General features: G+C 39.2%; 1 long non-coding RNA gene across 1 annotated transcript; it reads left to right on the top strand.

Moving 5' to 3' along the window:
* Positions 1-48: 48 nt before the first annotated feature.
* On the top strand, positions 49-26,408 carry LOC141987512 (uncharacterized). Its single transcript, XR_012639553.1, has 5 exons — positions 49-180; positions 19,219-19,397; positions 19,482-19,606; positions 23,972-24,109; positions 24,980-26,408. It is a non-coding gene; the product is annotated as an uncharacterized LOC141987512 (long non-coding RNA).

Below are 26,408 nucleotides of genomic sequence, written 5' to 3'. Positions count from 1 at the left end.
CCGCCTGCCCCGGCCCGGCCGCGGCTCCGCCTCCCGTCCCTCCCCGCAGAGCAGCGCCGGGAGCCAGCCGCGCACCGCGCCCGCTGGAGCAGCCTCCCCAGCGCCTGACGAGCCGCCGCTCACGTCTTCCGGCGAGCCCCGCCTGAGGCAGCCTGGGCTGGGAAAGACACCGGCGTGCAGGCAGGCAGCGTCCCCGCTCTGGTGATGGGGTGGGGAGTGCAGGGTGTCTGTCCCCGCGCCGGGCTGTGGGGTGGGATGTGGGGTGCAGAATGTCCCCGCGCCGGGCGGTGGGGGACGACAACAAATGTAATAGAATAACGCCGTTCGTCGGGGCGTGAGTGTTTCTCTAGGGAAGAGCCCCCAGTGCGGGGGGGTATTTCACGGAGAAACCTCCTGAGCTGTCATAAGAGATCAAAGAGAAGGAGAGTCTGCTAGGGGAAAGGTGTCTTTGGGAGCATAAACCGTCTCTTGATTTTGGGAGAGTTTTTCTTCAGACAACGCTGTCTGAGAGAGGAGGAGGAAGAAGAGTTGGTGCGGGCAGGGTACAAGCAGCTGAGAAACTCCTTTTAAGGGAGTCTGGGGTGTTCCCAGCTAGGGAAATCCTTGAAAACATCCTGCCGTGTAGTGCTTTCCCATGCTGAATTCTCATTGTAAACAATCTGGAGAAAAGGGGGACAAACTACACTAGAGGCAAGGAAACAACATTGCTCTCACTGGAAAAGCTCCTGGACAATGAACAGCATCAATAACTGAAAGCAGATTTGTTATAGCATGCAAAGAAGAGGAGCTAGAGATCCTCTAGATGCTGGCGCTGTTGTCATGCTTTTGGAATAAAATTAACTGTAATTTTCAAATCTTACAGAGAAAAAGTAGCTTTGGTTGGCTTTTGGGAAGCTGATAGTGAAGAAGACTGCAGTGGCCCTTCTGTAGTGGGATGATCCAGCTGTGACAAACTCAATGAGTTTATGCCCAAATAAATTTGTTAGTCTCTAAGGTGCCACAAGGACTCCTTGTTGTTTTTGTCTTGGTAAAACACTCTACCAAATCCCTTTTGAGAGGTTTTTTGTGCAGATTTAAAATTAATACCAACAGCTAGATTGTGCAACCCTTACATTGGTGAGTACTTACTTGCCCAAGTTTTCCTATTAAATTAAATAGAAATAATCATAAGAGTAAATGCTCACCAACATGAGTAAGGGTTAGAATCATAGACTATCAGGGTTGGAAGGGACCTCAGGAGGTCATCTAGTTCACCCCCCTGCTCAAAGCAGGACTAATCCCCAATTGTTGCCCCAGATCCCTAAATGGCCCCCTTAAGGATTGAATGCATAACCCTGGGTTTAGCAGGCCAATGCTCAAACCACTGAGCTATCCTTCCCCCTGAAGGGTTCCACAATTTCAATGCAAATGAGTAAGTAGATCTTTCCAAATGAGTGAATGTTGGCAGGTCTGAGATTACTTTGGGGTTTCTCTGTAGTGTATATTACATTGTATGCCAATCCACCCTAAAGATAAGAGGAATGTGACTTGTGCACAGTTTGCTTGTGGACCAGTTGGGTAATAAATGGGTGGGTGAAGAGAGGTGGGATCTAAATAGGAAAAGGAACTGTGCACAACTAACTTAAATTATTTCTAATGAGTTGCTGATCATTCAAACTAAAAGTTCAGAAATGTGTTTCTTAAATTTATCTTGGAGGCCCACTAAACGAGAATACTAGTGAATACAAATATTAATTTCAAGAGGACTGTTCACAGTAGTAAAGTTAAGCAAACATTTAAGTGCTTGCATTCAGCATCTATTTTTAAATTTAATGTCTTAAGCTTGACACACAAAGCAGTAAGTGAGTGAATGGCTAAGGCCTTGATCCTGCAACTGGTACATACAAGCAGACCTTTACACCTGTATTAAGCCTCACTGAAATAATGCAGCGATCCACCTTCATGTTTGAAGGAGTGGTTTCCCCAGGAATTGAATTACGGGGGGGTGTTCGAATTTACAGGGTGGGTGTCAGGGCCGATGAGGGGTGACTGTGACGGTGAAGGTGGGCTGTATGGCACCATAGTAAAAACTGAAAAAGGTTTCATGACCATTTTATTAGATTTAACTCATGTTTTAAAATCATCACACAAATTAAAGTTAGCTACTCAAGCCTTCTATGAAGCACTATGTCTACATCCTTCTTGGTTTCTTGTTATAATTTTGCACAACTCGGTTAATGAACTTCTGGAATGCAATGCGTTCATCTTTGGTGGCTTCTCGTGTATCTGGTACTTCCATTCCTTCAGTTGATACGCTCATTAGTTCATTCACATGATCAGGCAGAAGGCGACTTCTTTCAGAACACAAAATTCTATTCAATGATGAAAAAGAACTCTCAACTGTAGCTGTTGTGACTGGGAGTAGCAAGAGATGAATTCCTACTTCTTTCATCCCAGGAAACAGAACACAAAGATCATCGGGTTGAGCCACTAGTAATGATAAAAAAGAAGTTGAAGTCAAATCTTCATTTATTCGTTGTATGATATTCCACTCTGTGTTCAAATTCTCTATTCTGTCCTGAGCACATGGCAGCCCCATTGCTGGTACTGCCTCACTCCACTCAGCTGTCGGTGTTTTATAGGACAGGCATCTGTAAAAGCTACATAGAGGTTGAGTAGAATCTAGAAGTCGCTGTTGTAGATTTTTAAGAATCAAGTCTGTGTACTTTTTCAGTTGTCTTAACAAACACTTCTTGTCTTCTTCACTTAAGGTTTCAATATAAATGCCTTCATTAGTCAACTTCTGGACTGAAGTCTTTGCTTCTTCCAGAACTTTTTCAATGGATACCTCTCTGATTGATCCAAATGTAGCTTCTGTTGCTGGACAAAGATCTACTACTGTTGTAGCAGATGCCTGAATGGCATTGTTTAATGACCCAAGTGGTTTCAACGTGAGAGAGAAGGGCAATAGTCTTCTCTGAACGTAGTAGAAAAAGTAATCCACCAGCCTCACTACTTAGATCCATCTCATCTTGGTAGATACTTTCCAAAGCCAGTAATAACGGCTGGAGTAATTTTAAGACAACAGCCAAGGATCGCTCATGAGAAAGCCAGCGGGTTTTCCCAGGTTGGACTAATGTGAACTTCAGTCCCAGTGTATCGTCTATATTTTCCAAGATATTCAGTCTTTTTGGACTCTTGCTGAAAAAAGAATATAATGAAGACATTAAATTTATAGCTTTTTTTAATGTCTTTTGAAGATTCTGCAGATCGTACCAGTGCTAGTTGGAGTAGATGGCCTCTGCAGTGTGTACAGGAGAGATTAGGGTTACACTTTTCTCTGAGCAAAGCTTGTACTCCACCACGTCTTCCAGAGAAGTTTGCAGCTCCATCAAATGCACAAGCAACCATCTGTTTGGGGTCCAATTGACAAGCATTTAACTCTTCTAAGATGTAGGTTGTCACAGATGCAGCTGATGTGCCTTCTATAACTTGAACATCTAGAAATGCATCTACTGGCCTACCCCTGACATCAAGATAACGTACACAGTGACTTAATACTTGATGCCCATTTGCATCTGTGCATTCATCATCCATGTATGCAAATTTTTTGAATGTGGTGAGAGAGTTCTTCACTTTTTCAACTGTTGAGTCTTTCACTGTTGCACCGCATGCTTCTAGCCAGTCAGTTGAGTTTGTTGCAGAAAAATAGTGAGCATTTGCTGGTCTTGTTCAGAACCAGCGTTCAACTTCAGGATGAATAAGTGACAATGCACTTAACATTGGCCTCCAGTTTGTCGTTTGTGGTATCTCTTGCTTAAGTAGAAAGTAGGATGCCACAGCCATGTTTGTTCGCATGAACTGTGTTGTGTCTCCAGCATTTTTAACAGACTCATTAAGTACTTCTAAAATTGGCTTTGAAAGTGGGCTTATAAGACTTTCTGCACCAGAGGCCTGGTGTTTTGCAGCCTTTTCTCGTAGTTTGTCAGCACTGGCTTTGCTGATCGGTCTGACAAACCAAGCTCCTCCACTTTTACCAATTATAGCATTGGGAAGCTTTCCTTCTTCGCAAGCTTTTTTGCAAGAGGTGCACCAGGAGCCATCTTTTGTAACTTCAATAAATGGGAACACTTTGACCGACAAATATTCACTGCCTTTAGGTTTTGGAGACACTGTTTCTTCAATAGGTAGCTGTATTTGTGCTTCAGGCTGGTCGGATGTAGATATACCACTTGAACCTTCAGATGACATGTTGCTATATTCTTGGTTCTTGATGCGTTCTTCACCTTGGTTAGTTTTTGAGGCCTTTGAGTGGAAAAATTGTTGTATTGTTTTTTGTCTTCTCATTTTCACTTTGACCTGCAACATATAAAAGAGATATGAATAAAGTAAATGTTTTGTTAGTATAATGCAAATTTAACATAAGGATAATGCAAGTTACACCAAAATACCATAACAGGTCTAGATTTCTAAAAAAATATAAATTAGGCTTGAATAAAGACTGGGAGTGGATGTGTCATTACACAAAGTAAAACTATTTCCCCATGTTTATTATCACCCCCCCCCCACCCCTTTCCTTACACGTTCTTGTCAACTGCTGGAAATGGCCCACCTTGATTATCACTTCAAAAGGTTTTTTTTCTCTCCTGCTGGTAATAGCTCACCTTACCTGATCACTCTCCTTACAGTGTGTATGGTAACACCCATTGTTTCATGTTTTCTGTGTATATAAAATCTCCCCACTCTGTTTTCCACTGCATGCATCCCATGAAGTGAGTTGTAGCTCATGAAAGCTTATGCTCAAATAAATTTGTTAGTCTCTAACATGCCACAAGTACTACTTTTCTTTTTGTGGATACAGACTAACATGGCTGCTACTCTGAAACCTGTCAGAGTTCAGAGGTGCTTTCACGTGATTACACCTCCCAGGTGGGGGGCAAGAAGGCACCTTGCTCGTTCCTCCAGCTGCTCACTGTTCGCCCTGGCCACTGCTGTTTGTTGTGCCACCGTTCACTCCACCACTCTGTTGCCAATGGCCCTGCACAGTCACCTTCTGCTGCCACTGTGACCTCTGTGAGTTGGTCTCTTGAGGTTCCACCCAGCTCTCAGTGATTTCAGCTGAGTTCTCAGTGGGGGAACCTCTCAGCTAGTGCAGTTTGGGCTGTGTCTTCCACAGAAACACTGTCCCATAGCAGGACTAAGCACTTAGACCTGCTTATCAGTGATTTCAGCTGCAGTGGTCACTTAAACACAATGAAAGACTATATATGGAGCCTAATCAGCTCTGTCTTTAACAGTGGAGAGGGACAGGTCCCCACCCGCTTTCTTGATGCCCTCAATCAGCACAGGCTAAGTACAGTTCTACTGCCCTTTACTCATACAATAAGAACAACAGCATTTCACTCCTCCTGCCCCCCCTCCCCGCCCATGGCATTCAAGTGATTTGTAACCCAACCCCAGCCAAAATCTATCACTTGGACAACACAGCTCTGTTTGCTGGATACCTAGTTAGATTAGGTGTGAATGTAAATACAATCTGGTCCTGAAGCCTTTCCCCCCAGTACCAGCTCATCACTAGCTGTCAGGGAGAGCTCTTTTAGACTTTGCTTACAAATCATCATCTGATATTATTAGGTTGGCCAACATCACTGAAATGAATGCATTGACATTGTCATAAAAAACAACAGCTGTATAAGGAAGCTAGTCTATGTTCATACTTGTCAAATCTATTATACTTTTTCAGATACATGTATTTTATCATACACTGTATATACTTTTAAAGTGTGTATTAATGTTTCAATTTCAATTCAAATTTCCAAACAGTCACTAAATTGGCATGTAACTAGTTCACAAAACTGGGGGGGGCGTGTTGCAAAAATTCAGGGGGGGTGTAGGGAAATCACGAGCCTATGTCTCCACTACATCCCAGAAATATTCTAGTGCAGCTATTACCAGCAGGAGAGTGGGTTTGTGTGGGGGGGGGCAGGGAGGGGATGAGAAAACCTGGATTTGTGCTGGAAATGGCCCAACTTGATTATCATACACATTGTAAGGAGAGTGATCACTTTAGATAAGCTATTACCAGCAGGAGAGTGGGGTGGGAGGAGATATTTTTTCATGCTTTGTGTGTATAAAAAGCTCTTCTACACTTTCCACAGTATGCATCCGATGAAGTGAGCTGTAGCTCACGAAAGCTTATGCTCAAATAAATTGATTAGTCTCTAAGGTGCCACAGGTACTCCTTTTCTTTTTGCGAATACAGACTAACACGGCTGTTACTCTGAAACCTGTCATGCACTGTGTGAAACTGTTTTATGCCATTTAAAATGGTACTTTCTCTATACCTCTATTGCATTATTCCTTACATTCAATACGTTACATTGAGTAATTCCTTACTCCATAAGTAGCCCTGCTGACTTCTGTGTGAGTGAAGGTTGCATAATGAATATTTCAATAGTTCTGCAGAGAGCAGTTATATTATCATTACTAAGGGTGCTATTCATCTAAAATTCTTGGCTCCCTAGGTATCAGCTGTGCACACACTCTATGAACTGACACTTCCAGAGCGTAATCATAATTCATGTTTCCAGGATTGAGGTATATTGATAGGCTTTTTTGTTTTAAATTACTGTATCCCCTATCTTTGGAAGGTGAAGACCTGCATTATTGCCGGTGGTTATAAATAAGCCTGATATAGCAAATCAAAATTAATCCATCCTAAAGGTGTATTCATTTTTAATTATAAGAAAAAATTACCCTGGATGTCCAAGTTTTAATCATAATGAATCAGGCAGAAAGTTGAACTGGTGTGGAAGGACTCATTTATATGCAATCTGCTCTCTGCTGTTAGAAAAAATTAGCCAGGCCATGGAAATTAGCTTGCCTGCTAGAAAACCAAGTTCCACAACTTACCACAGCTTTGGTGAGCTTACACAAAATGGAAGGTCATAAATCATTACAGATTAATAGATTGTAATTTAATCTAAGAGTCCCTGATACAAGATTTCAATTCCTACAAGTAATTCTCTCAAACTATTAAACAATTACCCAACATAGCAGTAAAAGAGACTTATAATTCCTTCTGTGAAGTCTGAGATTTAAAATCAAAACAATAAGGACAACTAGGTTCACTAATTTTTTCTTAAAATGCCAAAAAATGAAAAGGATAATTCTGTTCTGAAATAGAAATATCTGTTGCTGATGACAGTTTCACAAAAATGGTTATACCAAAATTGTAATAAAAACATAATTGTAGCATTTTATAAACCTCAGTATTTTCATTTATGGTTTCAATGAGGATAGTACCTTACCAACAGAGTCTGATCTTGCAACCTTCCCTCGCACAAGAAGTTCATTTTCACACGAGTTGTCCCACTGATCAGTGCTCCCACTGGTTTGAATAGGGGTTGCAGGATTGCACCATTGTACTGCATTTTAAGATCTCATAGAAAGTAGTGGGATTTTCCTCATTTGTGATTACACATATTTCAGCTCAGCTGCAGCTATCTCATTGGAACATAACCATTTTGTGTGTTTTACTGAGGGTTTGTGTATTTTTTAAAGGGTGTCTAAAGCCCAGGTCCCAAGTCTGTATTTAGGCTTCTAAATAAGTGGACTGATTTTCAAAAGTACTGAGCCCCCAGCAACTCCCACTGAAGTCAAACACCCTTATACAGGCCCACCCAAATCTGACGAGGTTGGCTCTCCAAGAGATCCTTCAGAGAAGAAATAATGTGTCCAACTGATGGTGGCAACCACTGTTCCCTCTAAGCTGTGTGCGTGTGCACGCACACACAGATCCTAAACCCAGCGCACATGGCGAAACACCGTGCACACAAAAATTTGCACAGAAGAAATTTTTTGTGCACGTGGTCTGTCAAAAATTTGCACAGAAGAAATTTTTTGCATACACGGCCTGTCAAAAATTAGAGGGAACATTGGTGGCAACCCTACTAACGTACAATGAGGAAACCAATTTCATTTTCAAGCTTTCAAGAGGTATAGACAAAAATGACTATAAAATTATGAAACTTCAAAATCTTGTTCTTTTACACAAAATACATTGAAACCTACCATTTTCAAAAATGGAAGCCTAAAGGTAAGCTCTTCAATCCATATCTAAAGTTCACTAAACAGGTGGCCTGCTTTTCAAGTTTACTGCATACCCAGTAGCTCCCACTGACTTTCAGAGACAACATAGTATTTCTTTAATAAAAGTGGCAAAGAGTCCCGTGGCACCTTATAGACTAACAGATGTATTGGAGCATAAGCTTTCGTGAGTGAATACCCACTTCGTCGGATGCATGTAGTGGAAATTTCCAGAGGCAGGTATAAATATGCAAGCAAGAATCAGGCTAGGGATAACGAGGTTAGTTCAATCAGGGAGGATGAGGCTCTCTTCTAGCAGATGAGGTGTGAAGACCAAGGGAGGAGAAACTGCTTTTGTAGTTAGTGTCAAATTTGCAAATGAACTGAAACTCAGCAGTTTCTCTTTGAAGTCTGGTCCTGAAGGTTTTTTTTGCTGCAGGATGACATCCAAATAAATTGCAAATTTGAAACCATCAGCTCAGGATTAAACAAAGACTGTGAATGGCTCGCCATCTACAAAATCAGTTTCTCCTCTCTTGGTGTTCACACTTCAACTGCTAGAAGAGAGCCTCATCCTCCCTGATTGAGCTAACCTCCTTATCCCTAGCCTGATTCTTGCTTGCATATTTATACCTGCCTCTGGAAATTTCCACTATATGCATCCGACGAAGTGGGTATTCACCCATGAAAGCTTATGCTGTTAGTCTATAAGGTGCCACGGGACTCTTTGTCACTTTTACAGATCCAGACTAACACAGCTACCCCTCTGATACTTGACAAGATATGACAGTTTCTCTTTAAAATTCTGTTCATTTCAAAAGAGTCTTGACTTCATGAACACAGAAAAGAAAAAAATCCCACATTTTTGTTGTTATTATGGTTCAGTGGTAATAAAGTTATCAGTCAGTTGCTTTCTTTATTTTTCTTTCACTACAGTAAACATAAGGCGACTGACTTAGTTTTTATGTTTAACACCCCAACTTATTGTACTGTATTTATTTCCATCTTCTAATATGGTTTCCATTATTCTGAGTGTTTGAAGGTTCTCTTGAATTTGATTTCACTTTCTGTTCACCTGGTGATCTGTGAGCTAAGTGATCACATACCAGCTCACAAACCCAGTGAAAATGCTCACATTGAAATGTGGAGTTTAACTTATGTCTGCTGCCCCTTTGTCCTTCTCTCACCAGACTTATGTAAAAAGATAATAAGGGCAGCATAACCTGGCAGTTCCTTGTGTAGCACAGTCAAAGGAAACTAGGTTCATTTTATTATTAAGCTGTAGCCTCTTAGCATAAAGCATGGAAAAATAAATACACCTGGTAACCAAGAGCCAGATCTTGTAAGGTGCTGAGCACCTACTGTAAGACAGGCTTCACTAAGACTTGAAGGGATTTGGCATTTTGCATGATTGGGTCCCTGCTTTAATGAGTACCAGTAAGAATAAAGTGGTTCTTCATGTTCTTTTTTATAACAAGATGATTCATCTAAGGGTAGGGCATTTATACAAAAAAAGAACATTAAGTATTGTGTGGGAGGGAGGGGGTTGGGTTTTTTTTTATTATTTTTGGCAAATCTTTACTTTTAACTCTGCAAACTGCTGTGTTAGGCCTTAATTCAGTAAGGTACATAAGCATTGGGACTAATCAAATGCTTGAAATTGGGCACATTAGGTACTTTGTTAAATTGGGGGCCTTAGAGATGAAACAGTTGATTATTCAAATATTGAATAAAAATGTTCATTAGGGCTGATATTCTGATTTAGCATTATTGCACTACACTGTTGTGTAGAGGACAAGAGGCTCAGTTTCCAGTCCTGTGCTCTCATTTTGTGGTATTTGCTGTTATGCTTTGAAGATTTTCTTAATTTTGTTCTCACTACCCATGCAGTTGTCACTAGCTGTTTCCAAACAGAAGAAAAAGCCCTTTATGCGCTTAAATAGTTTTGGATCACATCCTTCTGTTGCTTGCACATACTTGCACAACACAATGGCACCCTCACTGGCAGACCACTCAGAGTATATAGCATCATTTAAGTACAGTTACATATACTTGAGTAACTAAATATTTGAAAATATATTTTATAGGCCTTTTGGCTCCTTGCTTATTTGAAATGTGTATCATTTGCTCCAGACAGTTATTTCATTTTTTGTTTCATAGGCTAAGCCGAATGCTAGCCTCCCCTTTTCCTCTAGTGTATAGGAAGCACAGTCTGTATCTGGAGATATGCATGGGGATTTTACTTTGCAAATGGAAGAGCATGCTGGCAGCATAAAGGATGAAAGTCTTTGAAGAGCTCTTTTGAAAATGGAAATCAGCCCATTAACTCCTTCAGGCTACAATCTTATTCATAGTTATTTCCAAGGTTTTCTTTTTTTCCCCCCAGCCATTCACCAAGATAAATTCCAATTTAAAAAAATAGTCTCGGTAAGCTGGAGATGTATATAGAGCTATGTAATGCATATCGACAGTAGTTCGTACTTAAACATTTTAAACATCAACAAAATACAAAAATGCTATAGAACAAATATATTAAAAACCAAATTGCTGGTCTTAGTTCAGTCCCTGGTGAACAGAGGATTAAACAAAAACAGTTACCAATATTGGCATCCTTATCATTGAATGGCATAGACATTGCTTTTTTCCCTCAGTGCTGTAAGTGATCTCGGCAGATCATGGGTGAGATAAAGTGTTGGGGAAGTGTGAGAGAAGTTTGCATTGTTGTTGCCTGTGCAATGCTTTTTTTGTGGACAGATTATTTCCATTTTCAGCTCTGCCAAACCAACACTAAATTCACTTAAAAATGAATAAATAAATTGTATCCATGTTATAAGGACATATTATAGCCTACCAGTATATTGTCAGGAGGTGTATCACATTTTAAATACATCTGCTAATGATTCCAATAATGTGTAGCATCAAAACAGTAAATACTTGTTTCACATTCGTGGCTGTTGGTGTCTTAAATATACATTGGTCTTACAGTATAAAAGAAATTTCACACTATTGTAAATAGATATGATTGTAACAATGCTGGCTTTGGTGGGACCCAACTGAGAGTACCACATTCAGGATAAATTGCTTAAAACAGGGCAGTTTCAGCCCAAGGCTGGGGTTCCTTTGCACAGTAAGGTAAACCAAACCAGCCAATCAGAGAAGACTTCGGTTTTACCCCACTGGCTAACCATAAGTCATACAAGCAATTCCCTTAGACACTCCAGTTTTCCAGAATCACCACCAGTTCCACTCGTTATGGGGATGAATGGTTATGAAAACCAATACCCCAGTAAAAGAAAAATGGTTCTCCTGATCCCAAAGGACCAATTCCCCAGACCCAGGTCAATATACAAATCAGATCGTACCCACAAATCATGCTGTTGCCAATCCTTTAGAATCTAAAATCTACAGGTTTATTCATAAAAGAAAAAAGATATAGATGAGAGTTAGAATTGGTTAAATGGAATCAATTGCATACAATAATGGAAAAGTTCTTGGTTCAGGCTTGTAGCAGTGATGGAATAAACTGCAGGTCAAATCAAGTCTCTGGAGTACATCCACAGCTGGGATGGGTCATTCAGTCCTTTGTTCAGATCTTCAGTTTGTAGCAAGGTTCCTCCAGAAGTAAGAAGCAGGATTGAAGACAAGATGGAGGAGACGCAGCAGCCTTTTATAGTCTCTGCCTATGGAAGGACACCTCTTTGTTCTGATTGTGGAAAATTACAGCAGCAAGATGGAGGTTGGAGTCACATGGGCAAGCCACATGTCCATGTATGACTCAGTTCTTTACAGGTCGACACCATTGTTTACGTGTTAGTTTGAACGTTCCCAGGAAAGCTCAGATGTGGATTGGCATCTCCCACAGTCCATTGTCAGTTAAGTGTTTCTTGATTGGGCACTTACTGAGAATAGTCCCTTCTCAAGAAGCTGACCAAATGCTTCACTGAGGCTACTTGGAATCAAACACATTTGATATTCAAGTACATAGCCCATATTCATAACTTCAAATACAAAAATGGTACACACTTACAGCTATCATAATTATAACCAGCAAATCATAACCTCTTTATAGATACTTCAAATGACAACCTTTGTACAATATTTGCTGCAAATATATAACAGTGGTTGCAACAATGATCTGTACCATCATAGCTTATGTCAATAACATCACAATGATGTGCACCCTAACTTCACTTACATAAACTATATAACAAATAGTAGTGAGTTTTTGGGCCCAAACGCAGATCATACAGTTAGTTATGGGTTTACTGTATGTAACAACCCAAACAGAACTCTTTCTGGGAAATTATCTAAGTTCCTTCTTAGGCTTCTTCCCATGACTTCAAATACATCCTTGTCCCTTGACTTGCAGACTCAGTATACACACCTGACTTAATTAGAGCTTTTCCACACACTTCTCAGTTTCTTTTTCTTTATTGTAGAGAAGATTCCACACATCCTAATGATAATAATGCAAAAGATTTCCTAAGCCTATGCACTGTGTCAAGCAATTGTGAATCAGACCCAAGATTGTATCTCTAAAACTGCCTTAAGAATTTTAAGTGTAAAAAACAAGTAAAATGTTGACCCAGTGAACAGAATTACATTAAGTAGTGACTACAGTAAGTACCCAGCTCATTGTTCAATTCTACAGCCCTTACACGAAAGGCCCAGCTGAGTAAGGGCTGCAGGGTAGTAGCTTCAGTTTGCAGAGATATGGGTCACTACACAAGGTTTATTTTTAATAGTGCTAGTCTTGTTTACAAAGAAGGGATTTTTTTTTTAACTTCTAATGGTCTTTTATTGTTCCTTGATAGGCCTGGGGCCTGCTACATTTAGGCCTTGTCTACAATGGCGGCAGCAGTGTTGTGAAGGGTACAAGCACTACATACACACATATCTACCCACCACAGCACAGAGCGAGGTGCACCTGTACTGCAGTGTGTAGAAACACATAGCAGTGAAAGGCTCTGGCAGGGGGAATGCAATGGGGTAAGGCTCAGTCAGTAGGGCGGCAGCAGGACCTACACTGCTAAAAACAGCAGTGTAGATGGGGGAGGTACTGCTTGGGTGTGTAGAAAGCAATGTAGGGTACATACCCTATAGTCCAGGCATGTCTTTAATTGCCTAAGAAGTGTGTCGCTGTCTAAAATGCTATTTATATCCAGGCTTGGGGAATATGCAGTGTATGTACTGTACATGCCGATTGCTGCCATAAGGAGTGTGCACGTACCCTTTGTGTTTTGGGTTTCTCTGTCAATGAGTCTCATGAGGAAATCCCATAAGTATATTATATTTCAGTGGAGTAGCCACCTGCACCCAGCATAGAGTGGAGACCTGATAGACTCAATTATGAAGTCCTGAAGGTAGGATAGTTAGCTGTGAATGAGGGAAGAGGAAAAGAATTAAAGATAGAGGAAAAGACTAGACCAGACACAAACCTTATCCCATATAACATCCCTAGCTGAATGTACATTTACATTATTTAAATACATGGGCAAAATCTATTGAGCAAACAATTAATGATTCCTAGGGTTACTTTGGAGCTCATTTATTTTATACTAAAAGCAGTTTTTGAAAGATAAAGCCTAACCAATACACAGAGATTCAAAAGAAAAAGGAACGAGGTACAGCATTGGTATCAAAGATAAGTGAAAGAAAATTAATTATAGTTAACGTTACTTAGTACTTTATATCTTCTGATCACGGTGCAGACTAACTAATTAATCATTACAACAGCCCCACAAAATAGATAAGTATTCCCATTTCTTCCAGGTTTTACAGAATTTTAAGAACTGACCACATGACATTTAAGGCAACCAAGAAATAAACATTCTAAAGCATCTGCTCCAGGAGTCCAAAGTGATCCAAAGTCAGCCAGGTATTGGAAAGCTCACTGGGAGTTTGTGTGTTTACACGGTTAAGGAATCAAGAGCAAGAAGCTGTGCTATTGTTTGCCCAAATTCACAGATGAAGGAGATAGAAGACTGAGGCAAAACTGAGAACTTTGAATAGCTTGTTTCAAGGTTAGAGTTCATAGCTAATCATTGAGATCCATCAGCAAAAGGAACAAACTTCCTTATAAGTTAAAATCTTTATTTTTTAAAGCTTTAAAACTATATAGAAAGTTTGCTGAGTAAGCTATGGATGTAAACTTTTTTATAATATCTTACTTCAATTTATTAGTAGTTTAAGAAATTAAGTAGAGAGCCAGTGTAATAAAGTCTATGCCACTCCATGCTGAGGTCAGCACATGAGGTGTAGCTGGGGTTCCTTGTGCTCCAGCAATCTCCAGCTCCAGTAACAATCTCTTGGGCCCACTGGCATCTGTCTGAGTAGACTACTTTTCCACTCCGCCCGCCTCCTGAATTCCAGTTTGTGCTCCTTGGGCCTGAATCTCCACTCCATTACATACATTCTGCTGGTATGGCTCCACTGACCTAAAAAATGGTATAATGCAGTGTAGGATCAGGACCCTTGGCCACATCTGAGGATCAGAGTCATTGGTAATATCACTTTGCCCCAGTGCAAGTGATTAATCCCATAAAATAATGTATATCTGCATGTTCCTCTCAGCCAGCCTTCATTCACCTCAACTTTTCATCACACTATAGATATAATCAGGATTTTAGGAATAACAATATTTAATCCTGTGAAAACCACATCTTTTAAGAGTGCACGTATTTGGTATGGCACAGTAACAAAATACCAGGATAATCAGTCCCTGTGTGAGCTAGATGCCATATATCTTAAAACACCAAAGTGGCTAAATCTCCATTCAACTTTATTAACAGCAGGGGTGGAGTAACATAATTAAAACAAGCTATCATTAAACCCTCCAATTTAACAGCAGGGGAAGGGGCAGTGGGAATATGTTGTTGAAGAACAGATATTATTATTCATAGCCAACAATTACGCCAGCTAGTATATGAGAAATAAAGCAGAAGAAACTCATCTAGTGTCAACTCGAGTATATATACATACACAATTTTTCAATCCAGAAACATTCCAATCTAAGAAAGTTCTCCCCACCCCCGCCCCTCCAAAAAGAAGAAAAAGATAATGGGGAAAATAAAGGGGAAGAAACACTGTAAAACATAATCAATGGCGACATTCTGGCAAATATGAATCCTTACTATTATCTTTGAACAATATTAATTAATCCTTATCAGATGGTGAATCAGCTTCCTCCATGAGAGCTTTTGAGGAAAAAGCATTCTGAAGATCTTCTTTAGGGTTCCTGGGTTTCTTCCATTGGTGGAGAACATTCTTTCTTCACATAAAACAGGCAGCCGTTCTACCCCCAAACTGCCCTCCTGTTCACTGAAAATTCAACTCCATTAGAATTGCACTGTCAGTGATTCCTGAGTTGTTCTTCAGAAGTCTCTTTCCAGACTACTTCCAATGAGATCACCGTTGGGACTAAGCAGTTACAATCTATTAATGTCTTTAGATCAAACTTGCAAAATGAACATATTATGAATACACCCCCCTTCATCATATTTCACATTTTGCTATGTCGTCACAGATATAATCTTGCCCTAGACAATAGTCTTTTGTTCAGCACTGTTACAAAAGTGCTTGGGGGAACTCAGTTTCTGAAGCATATAACTTAGTTTTGTAATGAATATACTCAACAACATGATTAATAGGAGACTTAAATATGAAAGTGCTTTAAATATAACTTTCACTAGCAAATAGTGGGAAAGATTTCTGCAAACACCTCAGAATTTAGCTGGAGAGAGTCTAGTTCAAAATGATGTACTGGATTCAAAGTAGATTGTTAAAACATGTCCTGAGGATGATCTACTGCAGAGGTATTGAGCAGACATTTCTGATATTGGGCATGTGCTGTGGACATACCTGCCAATATAGGTTGTTTAGCACAAAATGGTACAGATCATGGAAACGCTAGAGGAGCAGTAATTTCTCAGTCCAGAAAACTAAGGACGCAACTCTGAAATCCTTACTCATGCAAGTACTCCTGTTCACTACAACAGGGATACTAGCATGAGCAAATGTAAGGATTACAAAATTTTGCCCAAATACTCTTGCATGATTTCACTGAAATTCAGAACACATCACAACTGAAGTGAATTGCAGATAGTGCTACAGGGCCAGACCCTCAGCAGGTGTAAACTGGCAGAGCTCTCTTGACCTCAATGGAGCTGCATTGTTTTACAGGCATTGTAAATTTGGTCCATAATGTGTGAAAAAGTTTTTACTATGAAAAGAGTGAAATCCAGATCTACTGATATTAAAGATTTGTTTCAGTGCATAAAGAAATAACCTATTTCGAGAGGCTGATACATCAGTTTAATGGTTTCAGGAGCTACGGGCAGAATTTTTGGAAATATAATGGTGAAGAGATATATGCATGATCATAACTGCAAGGAAGTGCTGCATCATCCAGACATCCATTTCCTTTTACTTTTTCCTAACTCCATTTTGTTTTCTTTTTTCAATGAATTATTTTCACTCTCTGTGGGTTTTTAACTCTCTTTTTCTGTTTGATTATCCACGTGATATATGTTTGTAAATATGAATAGAATTATCATTAAAAATGAAAGGAAAAATTAAAAGCTAGAATGCTCACAGATACTGGCTGGCACAGGCTCAACACTTTCTGCAATCCATGTCCTGAACCCTCTCCTAAACAAATGGAAATATAATTTTCAGTTCAGTACATTGGCTTCTATCCATCAGAGATAAAATGAAAATACAAAATACTCCCTACAGAGAGGTAGAGTGTACCCCAAATGATACATTAAGAAACCTGCAGCACCAGACACAATGGCATGGGAAAATGTACCTTACTGTTAACAAACACCACAAGTCTACCACCAGCCGCTATCTTGTTCACATCACCTCATCTTTTACATTTTTTCTTCCATTTCACCTTTCACCTTTATTTACCCCAAAACAATTGTTCATTCCTATATATTCCCTTTCTCAGTCTTTTCATCAGTTTCTACATGCCATTTCTCAATCTCTACAATGTCAGCAGTTAATAAATTATAAAAAATAATCTCTTATAGCTGTTTGTGTAAGTACAGACTTTCTGATTTCCAGTTAAGAAAGTGTATAGGCTAGATAATCTAGTTAACATGTAATTCTAAAATGCTGTTTTTTGCTGAATGACAACGGTTCTAGATTCAAATAGCTGGAATGTGTCTTAACTGTTAAAATTGGACTTGAAAGCTACAACAACAATGTTGGATTTAATTATTTTGATGAAGCTGATAAAATGTCAGATAATGGTGAATCCCCTTAGAAGAGAAAATGGTTCTGTCATAACACTGTTCTTTGTAATCAGGAAAAAAAAAAGAGCCTTTTGAAGAAATGTTCTTAATGCTTTACAACTCCTCTAATATAATTGTGGTTTTTATTCTAACTACAGCTGTGCTGGCTATTCCTTCTGTTTCCCCAAGACAGACTAATGCCCCATATGGAGTCAAATATAGGGGATTTTTAGCTTGCTTCATCAACAAAATATGACAAACAAAATTTGGTTTTTAATTTAATTTCTAAGAAAAGATGATAAGAGAAGCACATCTTTACCATGTCACATTGGCAGGCAGAAATACTAATAGCATAATTGACATGCAAACACAGGAAGCTACAGGCTTGAATGTGTATAGTTCGCAATGCAAATAGTTAGGCAAGTGCCAGAGGACAGCAGCTGTCTGAAATTTAAAGGGACAGAAGTAGTAACTTTCTGAGAGTGACAAATGAGCCTACAGCAATCCTGCACCCTGGTGTGCCCTTTTTACCTTCATAAGAGCTTGTTTGGAGGGCCATTAGGGTTGGCCCTATTAACCAGCCTAAGAAAGCTACACATGCAATTTCCTGCTGCTTTACGTAGAGACCACAGACTATATCTTGAAAGGGGAAACTTATTTTTTCCAATTCTTTTTGCCTTCTGAGAAGGTATTTTCTCCTATAAAAAAATCGAACATACCTGGGAGACTAAGTCTCCTTCAGAAGCTGAACAATGAGCTGAATAGGACCAAAAGCTTCTAGGATACTTAGGGCCATGACAGAACCGAAGAACAGCAAGGTGCATTGATTAAAACTGCTAGATTATGGTGTACAAGACCAAAGTCCAAACTAGTCAGGATCATGAACTAGAATTAAATAGTCCTCTCATGACTTCAAGTGAACAGCTCTGTTAGTTGAGAAGAAACTGCTTCTACATAAAAAGAACAGGAGTACTTGTGGCATCTTAGAGACTAACGAATTTGTTAGTCTTTAAGGTGCCACAAGTACTCCTTTTCTTTTTGCGGAAACAGACTTACACGGCTGCTACTCTGAAACCTGCTTCTACATAGGGGTTTAACTGATGCAGGATCATGTAGAGACTCCTACAGTTTTGTAGTGATTTTTCACTCCTGGTGACTTTATTTGGAAATGACATTTGTTTCCTAAGGCTCTTGCAAGTTTATTTTAGAATCAAAGGGACAATGTGTTTGTTTTCTGAAATCTACATCTAAGTATAACTGTAGTGGCAGAACAGTAAAATAGCTATTATCTTCCTTCAATATAAGTGAGCATGAAAAAATGCATATTTTTGTAAATGACTCAGTAATGTAGATTTTGCTTATTCCATTAACATTTTGGTCCACAATGTGCCAAGAAGTACTAGTAAAGCAAGTTAAATTTATTATATTTTATTTGCAAGATTTTACATCTCAGGGGCTAGCATTAGACTGCTCAATACTAAATTCATTTATAAAAGTGCTTATTGCTCCAGACCAAAATTGGGGACTGCAACAGCAGACCCTACAGCATTATGTACAGTACTCAATATCTACTTTGTTTTGTCCACTCCCCCCACCCCATAGTAGATAGTGTAAGAGACAGGAAGATAGTTCTGTGAGAATTTTTAACCTTAGATAACAGAAATTGAAAATCACATATGAAGTTTTCAAAACCAGTCAGCAGGTCTGAATTTGTTTAACTGATTATCCAGGGGCAGGTATGATGTCTAGCTCTATATTTGTATAGCGCCTAGCACAACAGGGCCCTGACCCTGATCTGAGTCTTAGAGCACTACCATTATATCAATGTTAAATAATAAGATTCATCAGCATTAACAAATGGAGTCAAGACGAAATTAAATTACCTAATTTTGTCTTCTTTCCTTCACTTCAGGTGATTCTTTGCAACTGGAAAATCTTGAATGGAAATATACCACAAGACTGGGAGGAGCCTGATCACAGATAGCAGTTTCAAAGAACAGAATACAGAGATCTGTTCTTTATTTCTTAAGCTGATATGAAACAGATGATTCTTCTGAGTATATGTCAGCATAGTACAACTTCATATCATAGGTTTTTATCTGTTTCACTCATCAAATATATTTGTACATGGTAATTTTGAATCATAACTAATGTGTTTTGTATTTGTATTTACAGGATATGAAATAGAAAATGCAAACTTAAAAGACCCTTTTTGCTTCATAGATGGACTCTCCATCTGCTTTCACTCTGGAACTGGAATTGCTATTGGTGGTGATGGACAATCCAATATACCTACAAAGGTGCATATGTTAATGTTAAAATTCTTGGCACTTGCTTGGATCCAGCTCCTGCTCCCATTAATGTGAATGGAAGTTTTTTCATTTACTTAAATTGGTGCAGTCCTGGAGTGCTAATTTTCATACCACAGCTTTTCAGGGCACTACTTCTGAAAGGAATGTAGGATTTTCAACTGCTGTTTTGTAGAGCACGCGCAGTTGGGCAAAACATGGCTTTTACTGAAAAGGAAGACCAATAGGAAAGTGTGAACAAGTGTTAAATTTAGCAAAAATTTATTGTATAGTATGGCTATGTTGTTATAACATGCAATTATCAGCTAAGGAAAGTAGGAGAAATTTAAAAAAAAAAAAAAAAGCACTAGCATCTGGGGCCCATGTTGGAAATGTAGATGTTGTAGAGTGTCTTGTGGGTGGAAGATGGATGGTGGTATAAGGGCAGACTTAAAGTTGGCATTTGAATGGTAATATGATGCCAGATTCTCAGGAAATTTAAAGTTCAACTTTAACAAACATTCTATTAACGTTGATTTAAAAGGGAATGTATTCTCAACCTTAACGATATAATCACAAAGTTATGTGCCTTGCAATATATGAATACCCAGCAGATTTACTCACAAAATTGGTTAATTTAACAGATTAGGCAGTAATTATATTACACCATTTACTACATGTGGGTTTTAGTTATATAAAAATGTAATAGCTTTTATTTACTATTTATTTAAAAGGCTTTTATAGTATGGATGCATAATTTAAATAATCTAGAAGAGCGATGAAGTGAGCTGTAGCTCATGAAAGCTTATGCTCAAATAAATTGGTTAGTCTCTAAGGTGCCACTAGTACTCCTTTTCTTTTTGCGAATACAGACTAACACGGCTGCTACTCTGAAACCTTATATAACAAACACATTTCCCTCACAAGTAATTATGTCCCTGTTATGTTGCTGGTATGCCTACAGTGCTTGAAAAGAGACTGTACTTAAAAAATAAACTCTGATCCCCTAATAAATATCAGTGATTCAGAAATAACTTGAAATTAATCGTTGAAACTGCACCATATTTAGTGACAGATTGCAGCCAAAAAGCAAATTAAAACCTTACTTTGACAGTCAAATGTTACCTCGTCTTTAGTGGGACAAAGCCCATTGTACCAACCAAGTTAGAGCTTGTGGCCAGTATGGGAAAGAGGGCTGCCCTCACGAGCACTGCAAATCTGCAGCTATGCCAGCTTATGTGCAAGGTATTGATCTCCACAGAAATCAGGAGTCATTCCTCCTTCTGGAGACTGACAGTAAGAATCATACCAGTACATTGCTTCCAAGGATCAGTCTGAACCACGTGCTGCTACAGAACAAAGCACAGACTGTTCTAAGGCAAAAAACAGAGGAATATGAGATATGAAAAATTAAAAGAAAACTAAGAATTAATAAAAGAGTCAAAAGTGAGGTTTTAATAAACGAGGTTAGAACTGAAAAGGGGTCCTCATAAGCTGCAGATAGGATGGAAAATAAGGTGTTAGCTGATAGCCAGCCAACACATCCTCCAGCTTGTGGAATTGGAACATGTTTTGTTTTCGCAGTAATTTTACACATTTATGCTAAGCTGTAGCATTTATCCACTGGCCTGAGTAGGGTGCAATAGAGAGCTGTACTGCCCTCCGGAAAGGCTCAGAGAGGGATTGTGCTTTGAGAGTCCCTGCGCACAGAGGCACTGGGCAAACTGCAGCAGGATGGTATAGTCTGATCAGATCCAGTGGACCTAGCAGGGTCACGGCCCAGCCTCTTTTCTGCCCCCTTTAGGCCATTGTCTGCCTTGTGACTGGGAGTACATCAAAGACGTCTCTGCACTTCCTTGAGCACACAGGTAGGCTTCCAAGAGCCCAGCTGTGATGGCTCTTTCATGGGCACTCAGGAGCGCCAAAAGTGAGGGGAGGCTCCTTGCATGTTCTCTCTCCCCACCCCCATGCCCCTGCATATAGGACCTTCATATCTGGTCCTATATAAAGAAGTGTTTTAAAAAAGACGGTATTCTCATATATATAGACAGCTATGTCAAATAAAATCTATATTATCAGACTGAACATACCCTTATGTGTACACGCAGCAGTGGCTCCAAAAAAATGTCATCCATACACAACATAGTCATAACTGTGGATGTAATTTTAGCTATCTCAGAGTAGGATTATTTTATTTAGGTTTCGTATGCATGGTATGTAAACCAGGATATGCTTATACAATTTACTAGCAATACCACTCTCACTTTTGCCCAAACCATGAGTTTATGTACTACTAAGTTTTCTTTGTTTTGCATCATCCATCATTGCTATTCATGGCTGCAGAGACTGTTGAAATCTGAAAAAGGGTAGATGAAACTGATTCATGCAGCCTCCACTGATCTGCAGGCTGAGGTTTGGGAAAAACTGAGGCATAAAGGTTTTCTGACAACTTTACTCTGGTGTATTAACATATGGAGATGGAAGTTATTCTTGTCTTCTTGCTTTTGTTATTTAGATTTTTTATTATCAGTTATTGTACTTAATTAACATCATGTCTCTCAAACCAGTGTCTTAGGCACGAGACCAGTCTTCCTTTCGCTTTCTGATGTTGTCATGACATTACTCCCTCTTATATTTTAGAATTCTACAGCAGGCAATCCCAGCTTCTTCCTTTTCAAACCTGACAATTAGATTTCTGTACTACCTGATTCACCCATCCCTAGTAATTATACCTCTACGTGAAGCTGACAAAATTAACCTCACCTTTTTATTGATTATTATTAATAATAATAATAGGAAAGAACTAGCTACAAATTAAAATCAATGGAGAATTTCACAGAAGGCAATAAATTAGACCAGTAAATATGATTATGAAAAAGAGCTAAGGAAAAGTCAATGGAACCTTATGGTAGTCACAGATATGAAGGAAAGGGTTATGTCACGAGAACTAAAGTGCATCAAGATCAGGCCAGGGGCCCAGTCACCCTTTCCTTATCACATAGGATACTCTTAACTGATCATTTTCAACTTGATATTTTGTCAAGGCTTCCTCAAATTCCCCTTCTCTTTCCCTTAAATGTGACTTATGGCAGCTGCTATGTATCTTCCTATATCCATAATCAATATAATTTCCTGTAATAAAATAAATGGAACCAAATATAGAGGCCTATGGAAAGCACACATCAGCAGAGTTTGACAGAAATATTTTCTAGGAGGCCAAGTTTGAAAAATACAAATAAAATCCTCTCCAGGATTTCTTGCTTTATTCACAGCTGGAGTGACCTAAAAATAAAGTGTAGCACTGTGCAGAGTCATGGGCTATATTATTCCCTATACAGTTTTACCAAAACCTAGAACTAAATCAAGAAAAGAAACTGTCCACAGTTCAGTTTCCTGGAGGTGTCTGAGCCTTCCATCTCTTTTTACCCCTTCTCAGACATCTTATTTAGAGTCTACCTTAATTGGTCTGTTTAATTAATGCAATACTGTTTCCTGTCCTAAATGACTGGTTTAGTCAGGAGTCTCAATGTTTTTCCCCTCACACAAGACAAAAGGAGAATTTCCCATCACACCTACTCTCCAGTTCTGCCTTCAGAAGATCTGTCTGCCATCCAAATCAGGATTTAATACAAGTCTTCAAGAGCCCCTGGCAGCAGTAGCTGGTTAGGGTAGCCTGCAAAATCTCAAGAACATTTGTAAGGATGTGAGGATATGCCTTAGTATAGAGGATGGGGTGTTTCTGTCCAGGAACAGTTTTTCCCACCAAGATCTGGAGGGCTGCTTTACCAATTAAAGGGGTAGGAGGAGACCAAATGAGCAAGTCTTTGTTAAAAAATAAAATAGTGTTATAAAAAATGGATACTGCCTCTGATTATTTTATGTAGTCATTTCCGCAGTTTAATTGATGCTATGGTGCTATTGGCAGGTGCAAGTGTGTGTGAATTAATGTTCATAGGATTCTTTTTGACATAGTAGCCTGTCATCTTCAATTTATGCTCATCAGTCTATGTCAGGAATTGTATGTGCAGCAGCAGCACCTTCTGGAAGATTAGTTACCATATTTACTTACTGTACAGTATATGATTTCTAGTCATTTTCCATTGTGAGTATACAGACCATGTCACAAGGTAGTAACGACATTCTCAGTGGTATTAATGAGCTGTGAATGAAGGATGCAAAACAGGGACCTTCACAGCAGCTGTAGCCAAAGCAGAATCTTTCTCTTTATTTTATTTTTTGCCAGAACTGGGGTGAAACCCAGAATCTTAATTGAGGAACAATGGATGAAAGCCACTAGGGGTTAAATTTTCCAAAATATTGGCAACTTCTCTTACACCGGTGTATGTTTTCACATATGTTTATTTCTTTTAAATTTAGCCCTGAATGCTATTTAAAGAAGACCTTCAAAGGAAAACATATGGCCTTTATTGACTATCCTGCAAGACAACAAATCAGACTTCCTTTTGTCCTGTTGTGCCCTGACCCAATGCAAAGCTTACTTCTTGTACAGGGGAGGTGAGGAGAAGCATGGATGCACGCTCAGTACCATTGTTTCCTTGTCTGTCTGTCTATCTCCATCTGTTGTCTCTTGTCTTATATTTAGACTGGAATCTGGGGAAGAGACTGTCTTTTTGTTCTGTGTTTGTACAGGCCCGAGCACAATGAGGTCCTGGTACAAGACTTGGGCTCCTACGTGGTTCAGTAATACTTCTTCTACTACTAATAATTAATAAGGTCTGATGCAGAAGAGAGGGGGGTTAATTGGGAGGCCTTATGGGTCACATATCCAGTCAGCCAGCTGCTATTAATGCCACTACTTAGATGCCTAGCAGCTCTTTCTGCAGGTGGTCAGTCTGCAGGAATTTACAAAAAACAGGGCAAAGCACTGATTTTTGTAAAACAGAGGCATTAAAGGACAATCCTGATTTTCAGGGACACATTGTGATCCTAGTTACGTTTCTTCTATAAGCCCCTACCTAAATTATCTTACTTGGTTAGTCTGTGCCAGAATCTCACACTACATTTCTGTACTTTTTGTCTCAGAAACCTGCATGTAAAAAGTATCTCTGTCACACTGCTACCATTTTATTCTTATTTTAAAAGAGAGCCTGTGTGTGTTGCTGGATGTTTTCAGCTTCAGTTTTATACTTCTAAGCTCTGGCTCAACAATTTACAAAGGAAGTTTCTGGAAGCTGTTAAAGAAACAAGATTCATCTTTTTTTGGATGGTGTGCCCTTCATCACAACCATTCTCTTCCATATTAGTTTGGTTTTTCTCTGCATACCTGTCTCACCCTCTTTATTCAGCAGCTTCTCTTTAAATTTATGCAGATTGGCTTCATTTAATTTTTTTTTTTTTTTTTTTTTTTTTAAACTTTGGATCAAGTGAAATAGCTTCGCTGAGATGTGACAGGAGGACGCTTTCATGTTGGAAAAAGTCACAGCTGCTGGTGTATTTGTACATAAAGTATCTGCTCACTTCAGGGAAGAATTATTTTAGTTTCATGCAGTTAAAATATGCTTTACTGAGGAAAGGGTTTATGAGTGACAGCTCAGTTTTCAGTGGCATTATGTGATGCCTCCTTTGAAGGCTACAGAACTCAAAACAAGGAGTTAACAAATCTTCAGAGGGGAAAAGTGAGCACCTGGATTACAATTCTACCTACATTTCTGCCTGTTAAAAAACTGTGTTCCTGTGAAGTGGCACACCTCTGTTTTCTACCACAGCCCTGCAAAACTGCACGATGCAGGCAGAGTCCCATTCCTGCACAATGCTGCGTCTGTCCTGAGCAACTACATTTTGGAAGGATTTTGCACTTTCAAAAAGTTACTTTTCAATGTTCTCATTCTTAAGAGAACTCTTTCCCCAGCCAATACGGAGAATATACAACCTATGAAAGTTGGTCTTCTTGCACTGTTCTTTCAACATTGGCTCCCCTTACCAAGGATAACAAGACCAGAACTTCAAAACTTCAGAGATATCACACACATGTTTTGTAAACTTCACAAACATTTAATACAGAATCAATCTTATTTTCAAATGTCAGTGCCAGTAGTTTCTGAAATGGTACTCAGTGTGTTTGGCAGTCATGTATTGATCCATTTACTTTCTGTTTCACAAATATGTTTATTATATCTAGTTTGACATAAGGTGTTACAGATGCAATATTTTGGGTGTTGCAAAATACATGCCAGACCTTGGCTTCACAGTAGGCAAGAACCATTTCAGCCTTGTAGAGCACTAAAAATATAGAAAACAAAAGCCATAGTTTTAGCTGTAGTACAGCACAAATAGCAAAAATATAGAACTTTTACATTTAATTAAATGTATTCCATAGAAGATGGATGCTGTCTCTTCTTCAGTTTTTACAAAGTCCTGGTCAGGATCACTGTAATCACCTTTTCAGGACATTAAAGAAGCCTGTATGTTAATAACAGCAACAAAAATATCACGCTTAAAAAAATCAGTTTTGGCACCACCTTCTCTCCTCTCTAGCTCTTTATGACTGTTTGTGATCTAGCCAAAAGCACATTCAAAATGAGTGCATAATGTGTGATTTCATTCTGACATTTCATTGCAAAAATTTCATTGTTTCTCTCTCCATTACAAGTGTATAGATCTCAGGCAACAACTTCTAATAAAGATAAGGTCCCTATTCCTGATATATACTGTTACAAAGCTCTGTCCTTGCCTCCATGGGTCCCGTGTTTCCTGGTGGATTTCGCTAGCCTCAGAGGCTCACTTTAACCCTGCACATAACCCTTCTCTCTCTAGAAACAAGGGTCACAGTCTACTGAGCCATTTTCATCATAAG

The sequence above is a fragment of the Natator depressus genome, chromosome 5 (assembly GCF_965152275.1).
Source record: "Natator depressus isolate rNatDep1 chromosome 5, rNatDep2.hap1, whole genome shotgun sequence".
NCBI lineage: Eukaryota > Metazoa > Chordata > Testudines > Cheloniidae > Natator > Natator depressus.
This window is presented reverse-complemented; position numbering and strand designations above follow the sequence as displayed.